The sequence below is a fragment of the Triticum aestivum genome, chromosome 2A (genome assembly GCF_018294505.1).
Source record: "Triticum aestivum cultivar Chinese Spring chromosome 2A, IWGSC CS RefSeq v2.1, whole genome shotgun sequence".
Classification (NCBI taxonomy): Eukaryota; Viridiplantae; Streptophyta; class Magnoliopsida; order Poales; family Poaceae; genus Triticum; species Triticum aestivum.
Window position 1 is genome coordinate 526764749 of NC_057797.1, and position 17729 is coordinate 526782477.

The following is a 17729-nucleotide window of genomic DNA, read 5'->3' on the forward strand; positions in this document are numbered from 1 at the left end:
AGGTTGTCACCTCATAATTTGAGATGTATTCCATACGACCATATCAAGCTTATTCCTTTCGTTGTTGATTTCCCAACAACTCCGTTAAATCCTTCTTTTTAGGGATGCTCTCTCAAATTCATTTGAGGTAGAACATGTTGTTTTCTTCTCCGTTCTTTTCATTGCATTCTTTCATTTGTTCTAGAGGCATTGTGATGCTGCTCTTTTCACTCCTCATCTCGTTTTGGCAAGATCATGTTCAATTTCTTCCATTTACAGTCGAAGTGATGTCCAAATTATATCATTCTTATTCCTTCCCTCTCTTGTTTTAACCGGAGTATTGTGCCCCTTTGCTCAAGTTCTTTTTGCCTTATCAAGTCTTGCATCCCTTCTCAACTGGAGTGCTGCCCGAATTTGTTCTTCCTTGTTCTTTTTTCCGAACGGGGTGATTTCAACTTCGCTCATTCTCGTTGCATTCTTTCTTTCAATTTGTTCAACCTCTCAAGGCTCGTGGTTTCACTCATTTGTCAAAGAAGCAACTTAGTTTTACCTCTCCTCTTTACTCTTCCGTTGTTCCTCCGGTGCCATTCTAGATCTCGGGACGAGATCCTCTCGTAGTGGTGGAGTGTTGTAACGCCCCGAGACCGATGTGCCAGGTGTCGTCCAGTTATTCGCTGTTGTTGCCTTGTCATTGCTTGCATGTCATGCATTGCATATCATGTCATCATGTGCATTTCATTTGCATACATGTTCGTCTCATGCATCCGAGCATTTTCCCCGTTGTCCGTTTTGCAATCCGGCGCTCCTATGTCACTCGGTGCCCCTTTCTCCCTCTTTTCGTGTGCGGGTGTTAAACATTTCCGGATTGGACCAAGACTTGCCAATGCGGCCTTGGTTTACTACTGGTAGACCGCCTGTCAAGTTTCGTGCCATTTGGACTTCGTTTGATGCTCCAACGGTTAACCGAGGGACCGAGAAGGCCTCATGTGTGTTGCAGCCCAACACCCTTCCAAAGTGGCCCAAAACCCACCTAAACCCTCTCCATCATCTCGGTCATTCCATCACGATCGCGTGGCCGCAAACTGCACCTCATTTGGACTCTCCTAGCTCCCTCTGCCTATATATATGTGTCTCCCTCCGAAATTTCCGCGCAGACCAAACCCTAGTTCCACTCCCTTCGCGCCGCCGGACACTTCTTCCACCGGCCGGACATGTCCAGCCGCCGCCGCCACCTCACTCCGCCCTATCAGATGCCGCCACGTCACCCCCCCCGCTGCCGCCGCTATCCAATCCCGCTTCGCCACCTGTCTCTGCCGCCTTCTCTCTCCTCGCCTGCGCCGCCGCGGCCCTGCGGGCCCAAGGCCGGCCCGCCCGGCCCGAGCGCGACCGCGCGCCTGCCCGCGGCCTCCCGAGGCACGCGCTGCCCGCCGGGGCGCGCCGCTCGGCAGCCTCTTCGCCGCTCCGCCGCGGAGCAACTGCTCCGGCCACCGCCACCGCGACGCCGCCCGGCGGACCTTCGCCTCGCCGTCGCAAGCTCCGGCGCCGGCGACCTCCTCCACGCCCGCCGCCGCAGTCCGGCCTCAACTCCGGCGCCGACTCCGGCCGCCGTCCACCACATCGGCCTCCCCGTCCTCCTAACCGTCAAGTTCTCTGGCGAGATCGAGCTCTTCTGGCGAAGATCCAGGCGAACCTCGTTCGGCGTGCCCGAAACCCTAGATCCGTTTCGGAAGGTGATATTTCTAGTAAGTCCTCGAGATTTCCAGATTCAAATGTCCATGTTCATCATGTCGTAACTTTGCACCCGTAACTCCGATTTGTGCATATAGCATATCGAAATGTTCGTCTCAGAGAGTACATCATTTCATCTCATTGAACCATTTTCATTTGAGCTCATCTTGATGCCCGAAATGCTGTTGGAAGAGAGCTATTTGAGTTAATTGTCAGATCTGCTGCACCAAATAGCTATTTGTCATTTTTGCCATGATTAATGTCTGCATGATATGCTCCTAAGCTCTACATGAGTTCTGTTATATGCCATGCCATCTTTATAGAGGTGCTATCCATGTATTTTTGGGATATGTGTGGTGACTAGCACAAGCTTGCAAAGTAGTGCATTCGTTAATGCTGATTTCAGGGACTTAGGATTTCTCTAAGTCCTTGATCTGTTCTTATCAATATGCCATATGTTCATGTTGTTTCCTAGTGATCCGTGCCTCTTTTGAGGATGATCAGTAAGGATGATTTGTTGATATTGTGGTGCTCTATCCATCCGTGTCTTTGTTTGCATTTATGGAGCACCCTAGCTTGAGTCAATTAAGCTCTACTTTTGCGATTTCGTGAATCTGGGTAGATTGTCTACTTGTTAGCGATTTTGCCGAGGATGTTGTAGTTGATCCGTGCACGCTATGTTGTTGTTCTTGCCATGTCTATCTTGTATAATGTGTATTCTTGATGGGTGTATGCTTAGATTGTCATGCCTTGCTCTATAGTGTGTGCATCGAGCTCGTAAACATGCCTACTTGCTATCTGATTTGCATGCTCCAGTTTTTCACAGTCTATAATCTGATTATGTTTTTGCCATGTTCACATGCTTGTAATTGAATTTTCTGATCCCTTTTGGCTCAAGGTCACTAAGGGACTTTTGTTAAGCTCTTTGAGTAGCTCCATGCCGTGCCTTGCTTTGCCATGTTAAGTTCCTGTAGCGTATAGTTTTCATGCTCCAAAGTGTGCTACCTGATCTGAAATCCCAGGCTTGTGTTAATTTCACTATGTCTGAAACCTGCTTACCATTTGCTCTTTTGCCATGCTTGTTTGAACCTGTTAATGGATGAATTAGCCGTAGCTCTGTATTCATCTTTTTTCAAGTGTCTTGAATGAATCCCTGCCATGTATTTTGTTGTCATGTTTGAGTGCTGTAGCATAATAGTCTTGTTGCATTTAGATGGCTACTTGCTGTTTATCGCAGACCGGTGCCATATTTGTTTTGCTTGCCATTTCCAAACCGTGCATCCGATTCCGGTGATCTTTATATCGATTTCAACCGAAATCACCTCACCTTTCCAGTGGCACACTTGGATATCCAAGTTGAGGCCAGGTTCAATCATTCCTTGTCAAATCATGCATATGCATCGCATACCGCATCCCGCATATCATATCATGTTCATGTGTTGGTTGTTTACTATGTTGTGTGCTTCTTTCCGGTGTTTGCTTCTTCGGGTTGGTTCCGATAACGTCGCGTTTGTGAGGACCCGTTCGTCTACGTCCGTTTGTCTTCTTCATGGACTCGTTCTTCTTCCTTGCGGGATTTCAGGCAAGATGATCATACCCTCGAAATCACTTCTATCTTTGCTTGCTAGATGCTCGCTCTTTTGCTATGCCTATGCTGCGATACCTACCACTCGCTTATCATGCCTCCCATATTGTTGAACCAAGCCTCTAACCCACCTTGTCCTAGCAAACCGTTGTTTGGCTATGTTACCGCTTTGCTCAGCCCCTCTTATAGCGTTGTTAGTTGCAGGTGAAGATTGAAGTTTGTTCCTTGTTGGAACATGGAGATGTTGTTCCTTGTTGGAACATGTTTACTTGTTGGGATATCACAATATATCTTATTTAATTAATGCATCTATATACTTGGTAAATGGTGGAAGGCTCGGCCTTATGCCTGGTGTTTTGTTCCACTCTTGCCGCCCTAGTTTCCATCATATCGGTGTTATGTTCCCGGATTTTGTGTTCCTTACGCGGTTGGGTAATAATGGGAACCCCTTGACAGTTCGCCTTGAATAAAAATCCTCCAGCAATGCCCAACCTTGGTTTTACCATTTGCACTAGCAACCTACCACCTTCCCTTCGGTTCTGCAGACTCAAGGGTCATCTTGATTTTAACCCCCCCCCCCCCGGGGCCAGTGCTCCTCTGAGTGTTGGTCCGAAACGGGCAGCCTGTGGGGCCACCTCGGGGCAACTCGAGGGTTGGTTTTACTCGTAGCTTGACCTATCTGGTGTGCCCTGAGAACGAGATATGTGCAGCTCCTATTGGGATTTGTCGGCGCATCGGGCGGCTTTGCTGGTCTTGTTTTACCATTGTCAAAATGTCTTGTAACCGGGATTCCGAGTCTGATCGGGTCTTCCCGCTAGAAGGAATATCCTTCGTTGACCGTGAGAGCTTGTCATGGGCTAAGTTGGGACACCCCTGCAGGGATTTGAACTTTCGAAAGCCGTGCCCGCGGTTATGGGCAGATGGGAATTTGTTAATGTCCGGTTGTAGAAAACCTGAAGTTGACCTTAATTAAAATACATCAACCGTGTGTGTTACCGTGATGGTCTCTTCTCGGCGGGGTCCGGGAAGTGAACACGGTGTTGGAGTTATGCTCGACGTAGGTTGTTCTAGGATCACTTCTTGATCATAGTTTCTCGATCATGCTTTGCCTTCTCTTCTCGCTCTCATTTGCGTATGTTTAGCCACCATATATGCTAGTCGCTTGCTGCAGCTGCACCTCATACTCTTTTACCCTACCTATAAGCTTAAATAGTCTTGATCGCGAGGGTGCAAGATTGCTGAGTCCCAGTGGCTCACAGATACTTCCAAAACCAGTTTGCAGGTGCCGTTGAACTGTGCAGATGACGCAACCAAGCTCAAGGAGGAGCTCGATGAGGATCTTCTCCTTTGTGTTGCTTCATTCTAGTTGATCAGTAGTGGAGCCCAGTTGGGGTCGATCGGGGACCGTGTCGCATTTGGGGTAGTCTTCTTTTATTTTGGCTCCGTAGTCGGGCCCTGCTTGTATTTGGATGATGTAATGCTTTATTCATGTATTTGTGTGAAGTGGCGATTGTAAGCCAACTATGTATCTTTTCCCTTATTGTATTACATGGGTTGTTTGCGAAGATTACCTCACTTGCGACATTGCTTTCAATGCGGTTATGCCTCTAAGTCGTGCTTCGACACGTGGGAGATATAGCCGCATCGAGGGCATTACAAAGCATGTGAGGGATCTCCGCTGTCAGGTATCTGGCCGCACGAAGCTTCGCAATGTCCACCTCTTTAACAGAGGAAGCCACCCATCGGCCCTGTGGGCTGGGTCGGGACATGATTGGGCAGCTTGAAGCAATGAAGTCGAACCTCGGGTGATAGAACTCGAAGTTGGAAGGGCTGAGGAAAGGGTCGGCGCAAAATAAGACGGCCCTTGGCTCCTTTATAAAGGCTACGGATATCGAACGCCTCCTCCTAAGCCTGAAAACCTGCCTATTCCTAAGGAACCATACCAATGGAACACTTGGGTTACCCACGCTCGTATTAATGAGAATCCCGCAATAAGGGGACACGATCTCTGCTTGGATAAGACGTGCCAATAAAAACCGCGCCTCAAAACGTGGAACGGCAGGACAAGAAACGGTTCGAAATAATGACCGGGCAAACATGATGTCACATTACAAAAAGTTGTCGGCGGATTGGACTTGTGATATATTATACTCCCCGCGGTTGTGCTTGATACTTGTGTCATAGATCTGGACACGTTCGTCACGTCCGAAGACTATCTTGGAGTATTCGGAAAGGGGAACCCGCCTTGCAATGCCGAAGACAATCTGCGCGCCGGACACCTCGTCATTGAAGCCTGGTTCAGGGGCTATTGAGGGAGTCCTGGACTAAGTGGTCCTCGGGCGTCCGACCTATTAGACATGGGCCAGACTGATGGGCTGTGAAGATACAAAGACTGAATACTCTACCTGTGTCCGGATGGGACTCTCCTTGGCGTGGAAGGCAAGCCTGGCGTCCAAATATGAAGATTCCTTTCTCTGTAACCGACCTTATGTAACCCTAGATCCCCCCGATGTCTATATAAACCGCAGGGCTAGATTCGTAGACATATATCCTTATAATCATAGTCAGACATGCTAGACCTTTAGGGTTTAGCCATTACGATCTCAGGGTGGATCAACTCTTGTAATACTCATATTCATCAAGATCAATCAAGCAGGAAGTAGGGTGTTACCTCCATAGAGAGGGCCCGAACCTGGGTAAACATTGTGTCCCCTGTCTCCTGTTATCATCGACCTTAGACGCACAGTTCGGGACCCCCTACCCAAATTCCGCCGGTTTTGACACCGACATTGCTTTGAGCAAAGAGATCGAAAATGGCAGCAAGATGAGCTAGAACACGGGTTTGAGAAGTGAGTGGGTGCTGGAATAAGTGGAGGGGGTCCATGTGGAGCCCACGAGGCAGGGGGTGGGTGCACCCTATGCCCTCGTGGCAAAATTGTGGGCCCCTCTCGTGTGTTCTCAGTGCCAGAAATTCTTAAATATTCTACAAAAAATCATATTCCATTTTCAAGACATTTGGATAACTTTTATTTTCGAGGTATTTTTATTGCAAGGATAATTCAGAAAATAGACAGAAATACTATTTTTGCTTTATTTAATCTAAATAACAGAAAGTAAAAGGAGGGTACAGAGAGTTGTGCTTTCTAACTTCATTCATCTCGTGCTCATCAAAAGGAATCGACTAACAAGGTTGATCAAGTCCTGTTAACAAACTCTTTCCGAATAACATGAAACCGGAGAATTTTTGAATAACACTAGGTTACCTCAATGGGGATATGCATGTCCCCAACAATAAGAATATCATATTTCTTCTTGACAGTAGGAAGATGGAATTCAAAACCTCCAATAGTAATTGAGGGAGTCCTGGATTAGGGGGTCTCTGGATAGCCGGACTATATCCTTTGGCCGAACTATTGGACTATGAAGATACAAGATTGAAGACTTCGTCCCGTGTCCGGATGTGACTGTATTTAGCGTGGAAGGCAAGCTAAGCAATACAGATATGTATATCTCCTCCCTTGTAACCGACCTTGTGTAACCCTAGCCCCCTCCGGTGCCTATATAAACTGGAGGGTTTAGTCCGTAGGACAACATACAATCATACCATAGGCTAGCTTCTAGGGTTTAGCCTCTACGATCTCGTGGTAGATCAACTCTTGTAATACTCATATCATCAAGAACAATCAAGCAGGACATAGGGTATTAGCTCCATCAAGAGGGCCCAAACCTGGGTAAACATCATGTCCCCCGCCTCCTGTTACCATCCGCCTTAGACGCACAGTTCGGGACCCCCTACCCGATATCCGCCGGTTTTGACACCGACATTGGTGCTTTCATTGAGAGTTCCACTGTGTCGTCACCATAAGGCTTGATGGCTCCTTCGATCATCGGTAGCGATGCGGTCCAGGGTGAGGTTTTCCTCCCCGAACAGATCCTTGTATTCGGCGACTCCATACTGTGGGCCAATTCGCTTGGCCATCTGGAACCGATCGAGAGTTACGCCCCTGGCCATCAGGTCAGATTCGGAAACTTGAACTACACTGCCGACATCTGCGGAGACTTGATCTTCGACGGATTCGAGCCTGTGTCAGGTGCGCCGCATAGTCACGACGAGCATGACATAACTCTATCATCGGACAACATTCGGGAGATCGCATCTGCAACTACTCCGGCCGTCAATCCGGAACAAATTGCGCCATCCGAGAGCGGAGGGACAGACCCCACCACGGAGGCCACGCTCTTAGCGGCAATAGAGCCGGATGCTGACTTTACCCCTTACAAGAACCGTGTCGCCGAACCATTGGATTTATCTCCGGCCACGGACTCCGAGCGGCTTACATCCATGCCCGTCGAACCCGATTGGGCGCTGATCATGGAGTTCACCTCCGCGGATATCTTTCAGCACTCGCCTTTCGGCGATCTGCTAAATACATTAAGGTCTCTCTCCCTGTCAGGAGAACCTTGGCCGAACTATGTTCGGCTAGGATGGGATGCGGACGACGAAGAAATTCGCTGCCCACCCACCACCCACTTGGTAGCCACTGTCGACGACTTAACCGACATGCTCAACTTCGACTCCGAAGACATCGACGGCATGAATGAAGATGCAGGAGATGAACAGGAACCAGCGCCCACAGGGTGCCGGACAACCACTTCATCACATGACATATACATGGTGGATACACCCAAAGAGGGCAATGGTGAAGAGACAGCGGAGGATGACCCCTCCAAGCAACCCAAGCGCCAACGTCAGCGGCGCTGCTCTAAGTCCTGCCATAGCAAAAACAGCGATAACAGCGCAAGAGGAAATAACAGTCCAGTCGACTCTAGAAGAAACGACGACTGCACCACCCCGGTGGCAGAGCATGTTCAAGATGCAAACGGCGAACATAGTACGGATCCGGCATCTGAACACGGCGCTGCTAAGGTAAACCTCATCAAACCCCGTCTGGGGAGGAAAACAGTCCGGACGAAGATGCACACATCATCCCGGAAACGCACTTGGAGCAAGAGAACCTCCGCAGAAGGCTTATTGCCACAACAAGGAGCCTGAAGAAGCAGAAGCAAAGTCTTAAGGCCGCACAAGATACGCTCAACAGCAGGTGGAACAAAGTGCTCGACAATGAAACAAAGTATGGTGGAAGTTACCACACAAATAGCTATCCAAAGCGCAAGCTATTACCTGAATTCGACGATGAGGCCTTAGAGCCCACGCAGCCGAAAAATGATACGGCCAACCGGCCGGATCCACCACCTTGTGACCGCGATAGAGCGGCTAACAAAGTCGCACATAAGTCAACACACGATCTACATGAGAACTTGCGCCAAAAATCCGGCGCGACCAGATCCATCTATGGATCTAGGAAGCGCGCTCCGGTACAAAATCAAAACCGAATACTACAACCGTCCGAACACCTTGGCATATCCCAATACAGGGGTGCTGCACACCCCCTATGTTTCACCGATGAGGTGCTGGATCACGAATTCCCAGAATGATTCAAACCAGTGAACATAGAGGCGTATGACGGGACCACAGACCCTGGAGTCTGGATCGAGGACTTTATCCTCCATATTCATATGGCTCGTGGAGACGATCTCCATGCCATTAAATACTTGCCCCTCAAGCTTAAAGGGCCAGCTCGGCACTGGCTGAAAAGCCTCCCCGAAAACTCAATTGGAAGTTGGGAGGAGCTTGAGGACGCTTTTCGGGCTAATTTTCAAGGGACTTATGTCTGACCTCCAGATGCAGACGACTTTAGTCATATAATCCAACAGTCCGGAGAGTCTGCCCGAAAGCTTTGGAACAGGTTCCTCACCAAGAAGAACCAAATCGTTGACTGTCCGGACGCCGAAGCCTTAGCAACTTTTAAACACAGTGTCCGAGACGAATGGCTCGCCAGACACCTCGGCCAAGAAGAACCGAGAACAATGGCAGCCCTAACAAGCCTAATGACCCGCTTTTGCGTGGGCGAAGACAGCTGGTTGGCCCGTAGCAGCACCAGCGACCCAAGCACATCCGAAGTTAGGGATGGCAATGGAAAACCACGATGCAACAAAAACAAGCGTCGAAATAAAGAAGGTAGCCCAGATAATACGGCGGTAAATGCCGGATTCAGGGGCTCTCGACCAGGTCAGCGGAAAAAGCCTTTCAAAGGCAGCGGAGAAGGACAACCTGGCCTAAACAAGATTCTTGACAAGCTCTGTCAGATTCACGGCACCCCCGACAAACCTGCAAATTATACCCACAGAGAATGTTGGGTCTTCAAGCAGGCCGGTAAGCTAAACGCCGAACACAAAGGGGAAGAGACACCAAGCGAAGACGAGGATGAACCTCACCAGAAAAGCACCAGAGGACAGAAAAAGTTCCCACCAGAGGTTAAAACGGTAAACGTGATCCATGTCACGAAGAGGAGAAGCAAGCATGCACTCCGAGACACACGCGCCATAGAGCCCGTCACCCCTAGGTTCAACCCCTGGTTGGCCTGATGGATCACGCGACAAGTATCTGGCTCGAAGGACTGGCGGCCTTGGTGTTAGACCCAATAATAAATGGGTACCATTTCACATGAGTCCTCCTGGACGGCGGCAGTGATCTAAATCTCATATATCAGGACACAGTCCGCAAAATGGGGATAGACCCGACACAAATAAGCCACAATAATAGTACCTTCAATGGAGTAATACCAGGCCAAGAGGCCCGCTGTACGAGCTCTCTACTGCTAGAGGTTGTATTCGGTTCTCCCGATAACTTCCGAAGCGAAAGGTTAACTTTCCACGTCGCTCCATTCCGAAGTGGTTATCAAGCACTACTCGGAAGAACGGCTTTCACTCATTTTAATGCAATACCGCATTATGCTTTTCTCAAACTTAAGATGCCCGGTCCACGTGGCATCATCACAGTTAGCAGAAATACCAAACGTTTTTTACGTGCGGAAGAGGATGCGGCGGCTTTAACAGCCGCAAACTAGACGACCTCACCAACCAGAAAAAATGACAGGTCGTCAAGACCACGGACACGGTTAGACGAGTCCAGCGCTCCACCACATATACATGAGATTGGTTTGATGATCAAACCCTCATAGACGATACCAGGGGCTTCCCGCGTGTAATCAGGGCCAGCCCGGCTCAACTTGACTTCTCTTGAATTTTGATAGTTCATTGATAATAACCAATTCCTTTTTTGGCACGACAACTTTCACCTAAGTTCTTTCCTTTTACAGATGACAATCGTGCTACACCCGTCCAGGAAATGGCACAACGGAGACACAGGCGCAGACATGCAGCAGGGACCCGCCCAAAGGTTCCTTTTTAGATTAAGACCCTGTGTAAACCTTTTTTACTGTCTCTTGTTGCTCGCATCCTCCGGATACTCCACACAACCAAGAAGGATGCTGACGTTATTGGCATGTGGCCACGTTAGGATATTGCACGTACCTGGACACATGGGGTTTATTATTAAGGGCCTTGTTTAGCCCGATATATGTTATAAAGACCGAACACCTTAGGGAGTGTTCGGCATCGCGAGTTTGGCCCTATATGCATCAGCTCCGAATCATGTCTTTGGTCAAATGTTGGGTTTGCCCGACTCCCATGTTTTGGTACCTTATGTTCCGTTATATCGGCTAAGGTAGCATTGGGAGAACTACTGCGATTGTGCCCTGGTTCATCCGGATGAGCACCTCAGTAGAGAATGCCGAAAATTGGCTGTCATGATACATCGAGAGACTGGTCAACCACTCGATGACTCAGCGGAATCTTCGGGATTCCTCTGCATTAACGAAGGGTTGTTTCCCGGTCATGTACGTACGCGCCCCCTATTCGGACGAGAGCATAAGTACCAGGGGCTATATAGTAGCCCCACCGTCAAACTCCTATGGCTAAGTGAAAGTGTTAAAGCAATATAGCCCGATTGCCTCATTCGCTGCGCTACCACCTCCTTAATGGACCAAGATGTTGGATCAAGTGTGAATACGTGTTTTCTGCGAACACCCCCGCATTATATGCATGGGGGCGGAAGCCGACGACTGCAAACTTTCAGGTTATATACATATATACATAAACGGCCGCACAAGAGGCACATAGTACTTTTGGGCAAAAGTATGAATACAGCCTTGATAACTCAATAAAACATTGTTTTTACAATGGAAGTACATGTCACTAGAACATAATATTCTTCGAGCACTGAGCCTCAATCGAACAAGCGCCTTCAAGAACTTCTTCAAAGTAGTGCTCGGCGGCCACTCAGCCTACGGCTGAACCCTGTGTCACAACAGTGGTGGCCTCCATCTCCGCCCAGTATGTCTTGACACGGGCAAAGGCCATCCGCGCACCCTCTATGCACGCCGATCTCTTCATAGCATCGATGCGGGGCACAACACCAAGGAATTGTTGCACTAAACTAAAATAGCTATTCGGCCTTGGTCCTCCCGGCCACAGATGATCCACAACGGACCTCACGGCAAGTCCGGACAACCTATGGAGCTCAGCCCACTCGTCCATTCTCTCATTCAACAGCAGCGGACGGACTGGAGCATGAAACTGTGACCATAACAGCTTTTCCACTTCGTGATCTTTCTGATCCTTGAAGTACTCGGCCGCATCAGCAGCACTTGCAGCCAAATCCACGTAGGCGTCCGCAGAACTCCGTAGTCGGTCAAGAGGAGCATACTTCGGATCTCCGAATTTAGTCCGCAACAAGAAGGGCTTCCCAGACACGATATCTACAGTTTGATGCAGCTCCTCCTTCATCACTCTAATTTTGGATCGGGCTTCCTTGGCAGCTACCAGGGCCTTCTGCAGGTCCGTCTCCCTCGCTCGGATTTCTTCTTCAAGAAGCTGGTAATGGTCAGCGGCATCTTTTAAATCTACATCCATTTTGGCCATTCTTTCCTTGCTCTCGCAATGCGCGGCTTGTTCGGCCCTCAACTCTTTGGCCGCCTTTAGAGCGGATGCATTGCTACTCCTTGCTTGTTCCTTGGCTCAGGCAAGCTCCGCCCGAAGGGTCTCCATGGTGGCAGCTCCATCTGCAGTCACAACATATTAAAGATACTGACATCATGCTCCTCTTATTATGTGACGATCACCAGAGAAATCACTTACCCTGTGCCTCGTCAAGCCGCTGGCTGACAAGCACGATATCGGCATTGGCCGCATCAAGTTGCTGCTTTAGCTCGGTAAACCCATCAGTTCGGCTAGCCACTGGAGCATCAGCCACCTGCACATAAAGGCAGTCGGGTTATTACCTGGGAATATGATCCTCGGGTTGCCACCGTTCTCGACAACAACCAGAGTCTCAGGGGCTACTATTTGCATAGGGCACACCTAATGTGTGTGGTACTATCAAAAACATACACTATTTCATGTACCTCAAAGCCTTTCAGCAGACTCTTAACGACTTCATGCAATCCGCTTTCAGCGGATGAAATCCTTTCAATTACCGTACCCATCAGTGTACGATGCGCTTCCGAGATGGCCGCTTGCCCCAGAAGATCCTTCAGTGCGTCCGACCGCACACTGTACGGTTCCGGACTCTTGCTGCCGCTCTCCTTAGGAGCCGGATACTGGGGATTCCGGGTAGCCAAAGGGTTATCCTCTCGCCTTGGCGGATCCGGAGATACCCTCCGCGACGACACTTCACGGTCGCCCGCCTCATGAGGCGGGGTGTCAGGGGAGGCGTTTCGCTTTCCATCATCTCCGGAAGAAGATCCCCCAAAGACGAACTCTGTCGAGAAGGCTACGATCCGGATTACAATTTATAAGCATCGGTTATTGTCTTCGGAAGTAAGGTAGGATATTTTCACTATCAAGTACTTTTTGATTACTTACAGCTTGATAGAGGGCTGATCCCCGCGCGGACATTGTGCGGCAAGAATACCCTCCGAGGCAGGACCCTCTGGCGAAGATTTCTTCTCCCGTTTGGAAACCTTAGTTTCCGGATCTTCAGAGGTAGTCCTCTTCCCCGGGGAGAGACAATGTGAGATTTTCCCCTGGTTATCCTCCCTCGTGGAGGCGCTCATTCACCCAGTTGGAATGAGTAGCGAGTGAGGCCCGCTTTCGCCCTCTTTATTCCCCCCTTCATCTTCCTTTGAGGGCACTAGATAAGATGCCGGCTCGAGCATCTTGTCTAGTACCAGATTGTCCAAGCCCTCAGGAAAGGGGCCGAACACCTGATCATCTTCGCCTTTGTTATCCAGTCCTGGTCAAAGAGCGATTCTTTAGAATGATGCCATGATAAACAGAAGGACAGCGGGTTCAGCCATGGGATTACTTACTTGGGTAGCAGGGTGGTTGCAGCTCAAACCCACATCCTCGATGGTGTCCAGACAATCTATTTGGGGTCCGAAGAACGATTTGTACATCTCTTCGAGTGTCATGCCGAGGAAATGCTGAATAGCTCGCGGTCCTTTCTGGTTGAATTCCCACATACGGAGAGGCCGACGTTTGCAAGGCTGGACTCGACGAACTAGCATAACTTGCATTACCATACCCAGACTGAAATCTCCCTCAAAGAGATCCCGGATACGGCTTTGCAAAATTGGCACGTCCTTTGCTGGACCCCATCTCAACCCCCTGCTGGTCCATGACATCAGTTGCGATGGGGGGCCCGAGCGAAAGGTGGGGGCGGCTACCCACTTGGCACTTCTGGGAGCTGTGATGTAAAACCAATCCCGCTGCCACAATCTGGACACCTCTGGGAAGGAACCCTCTAGCCATGGAGCATCAGCGATTTTGCTTATTAAGGCACCTATGCACTCTGCGTGCCGCCCCTCAATCATCTTCAGCTTCACATCGAAGGTTGTCACATCCCAAGTTCTGGTAATGCCTAGTGCTAACATATGGTGTTGCATCATGTCTACTTTACTCAGAAAATTTGAAATGGGGATGACAAGCCCTAGCACCAAATGAAATGCAATTAGGATCAAAATAAAAATATTTTCAATGAACCCAGAATGCCCTTTAGAAAAGTTCATTATTTTTGATAAAGGTGAAAACCTCTGCCAAAAATGATGCACATATTTTTTAGGCCATTCTGGATTTTTGAATAACCCATATTGTATTTGAATTGGGGCTTTTAAATACTATTAATATTTTTAAATGCTCCAATAATTCTGAAAATAGTTAAGGGCATCTACAATCATTCATTTAATGCCCACAATTATTTTCAGGATTTATTAAAATGGTTTGGGTTATAAACTAAATCAAAATAAAATAACATAAATAGAAAACAGAAACAGAATTAGAAGGAGAGGAACCTACCTGGCAAAGCCCACCTGGCACGTTACTATAGTGGCCCAGCTCCTCCAGCCGGCCCAGCCCAGCTGGCCAGTGCCAGTCGTCTTCAACCTCTGCCAGTAGGCAGAGGCGAAGGCGGGCACGGCGCATGCTGAGGCCGCCACCTCCTCCCTGCCTGCCTCGCGCCCCTGAGGCTCTCTTCCAGCGCCACGGAGACGGCCACGCACCCCAAGGCCCTCTCACTCCTCCCCCCCTCGTGCTCATCCCCTCCCCTGTCTCTCTCCCTCGCACCACCGAACGCGGCCGCCGCCACCGACGAGAACCACCACGGCCACAGCTACCCCCTCGCCCCTCGGTTGTGCCCACGAGTTCCGCGACGTCGTCCTCGACCCCCTCACCGAACCACGCCCCGCCGGAATCCCTGTAGCGTCGCCTTCGAGCTCTTCTTCAACCTTCGGCCGCCGGCGACCTCGTCGTCGATTCGCCGGACCCCGTGCCTCCCCTGCCTCGCCAGCAGCACCAGAAGAACTGCGGTGAGCCGCTGCACCGTTTCCCCATGCCCCGTTGCCTAATTTGCGCCCTAGCTAGCTCCACCACCCTTCCCGAAAGCTTGCTCGCCGCCGGCCATGTCGCTGCCATGGCTAGAGCCCGCAAACGTGGCGTCAGAGCATGTTTTCGTCCTCAGCGCGTTCCCAGGAACCCAGAACACCTACCCACTCGTCCTCCCGTGCACCGTAGCACGTTGTCCATCTTCACCGAACTCTGGCCGCCGCGGAAGTGGACACCGCCGTCGATCTAGGTCGTCTCCGGCGACCCTGCTAGCACCAGCCGACGCGGACGAGGCTCAGGGTCCCAACGGTGCCATCCGCGCCTCGAACCGTGGCCTGTGCTGCGATTCCGCGCATCGCCGCCGTCTCGGACCTCGCCGGCGGTTAGTCGCCGTCAGGTTTGACTGAGTTGACCCGGGGGTCTGACCAGGGTTTGACCACCCTGGGTCACTGACGCGTGGGGCCAGCCCTGCTAATTAACCCAGGTTAGTGTTAATTTATTTAGTTAGTTTAGTTAGCCTCTGACATGTGGGCCCAAGCCCCTAATTAGTTAACTCGAGATTAATTAGAGCTAACTAATTTAGTTAACTAAAGTAGACATTGACATGCAGGCCCCGCCCTGCTAACAGCCTGGTTAGGGTTAGTTTAACACTAACTAACTCAATTAGTGGACTGAGTCACTGACCAGTGGGTCCTACTGGTCAGGTTTGACCCTGACCAGCCCCTGTTGACCTGCTGACATCATTCTGACGTCAGGCTGACGCAGTAATGCTTTCTGGAATTTAAATAAATCTTAAATGATTTATTTATTTCAGAAAATGTCCAAAACTTCTAAAAATCATAGAAAATCAACCGTAACTCTGAATGAAATAAATTATATATGAAAAATTATCAGAAAAATTCAATCTATCCATCTGTACTGGTTTCATGCATGTTAGAACAGTTTAACCTTACTGTTTAGGTGAAACAAGTTAATGCACTAATATGATTTCATGAAATGGGTTTGCATTTGAATCCTTGGTTCAAATGGACTCATTCCAATCTGTTCTAGCTTGCATTAGCCCAAAACACATTCATGTTGCCATGTCATAGCGTGCATCATATTGTTGCATTGCATTGATTATGTTCCCTCTTGTTTGCTGGTGTTTGTCCCCCCCCCCCTTAGTAGACGTTGATCCAGCGATGAATTCGATGACATCGATGAAGAGCTATACTATCTTCAGAAGTGCCAGGCAAGAAAAACACCCTTGTTCATTCCGATACAATCCCACTCTCTCGCTCCTCGGAGCCTAATGAATAAATACTTTGAGTCGTAGAGTTATGTTGTGATGCCATGTTGTATTTACACATATCGAGCATATTGTGTGTATGATTGAAATGCTTGGTATGTGTGGGATCCGACAATCTAGTTGTTTATCCTTGGCAGCCTCTCTTATGGGGAAATGTAGTCCAATGCTTCCTTGAGCCATAGTAGTCCGCTACAGCCCGGTTCACCAGAGTCCTGCTAGCCCAGCACTACTGCTCAGATCACTTGACTGGCCGGCATGTGTTTCACTTCGTTCCTGTGTCTGTCCCTTTGGGGAACTGTCACGCGGTGACATCCGGAGTCCTGCCTAGCCTGCTACAGCCCGGGTTCCCAGAGTCCTGTTAGCCCAGTGCTACAGCCCGGATTCACACGCTGCTGACCGACATGCTCGATGTGATTCATGTATGCCTGTCCCCATAGGTTAGTGCCGCTTTGGGTTCACGACTAGCCATGTCGGCCCGGGTTCTCTGTCATATGGATGCTAGCGACATTATCATATACGTGAGACAAAAGGCGCAAACGGTCCCAGGCCATGGTAAGGCGACACCCATGGGAATACCGTGCGTGAGGCCGCAAAGTGATATGAGGTGTTACCGGCTAGATCGATGTGACCTGGAATCGGGGTCCTGACAGCTTTGGTATCAGAGCCTGACTGCCTGTAGGATTACCAAGCCAAACTGGTCGAAGTCGAGTCTAGAAATGCTTTAGCTATGTAAGGGAATTGTTTGTGGAAGGGAACATAAGGCTCTTTTTACTCCTTTACCTTATGTCCTTCTGATCTGAGTCATCCTCTTCTCTTCTACGGGGTTTAAGAACTAGGCTTCTCTTCTATCTCTCAGGATGACGTGTTACTAAACCGTAGTTGCCTAGGATTGTTGAGTTCAAGCCTCAGTTCAGTTCCTACTACTTCCATATATTCATAACTGGCCTCAGAACCTTGATATTGTGATGTTGAGTGGTTATGCCACCATTTTTGCAGAATGTCTCAAATCTTTTCGAGCATTTACAGCCGTTATGCTGTCCGAGTCATGCCAGGTCTCTACATAGTCTGATGCATTTGCAAACCCTTTCCTTCCGTTCTCGATGTCCTTTTGGGCCAGTTTAATCACACTAATCGGTGAGTTGAGGTACTCTGTTGCCTCGACATATATGTTGGAGCTATTACTATGACCCTAGGTGTTTTAGTGAGTCACCTAGTGATCTAGCCATGTTTTGTATCCCCAGTGTGTGATTCTGGCCATTATTCTCAAAAGCATCCCGTGATGCCATGTAGTGGTAGGTATTCTATTCATGGGTTCTTGAAAACGAGATTCACCCTACTTACCTCATGTTGATAGTGTTTGATAGTTCC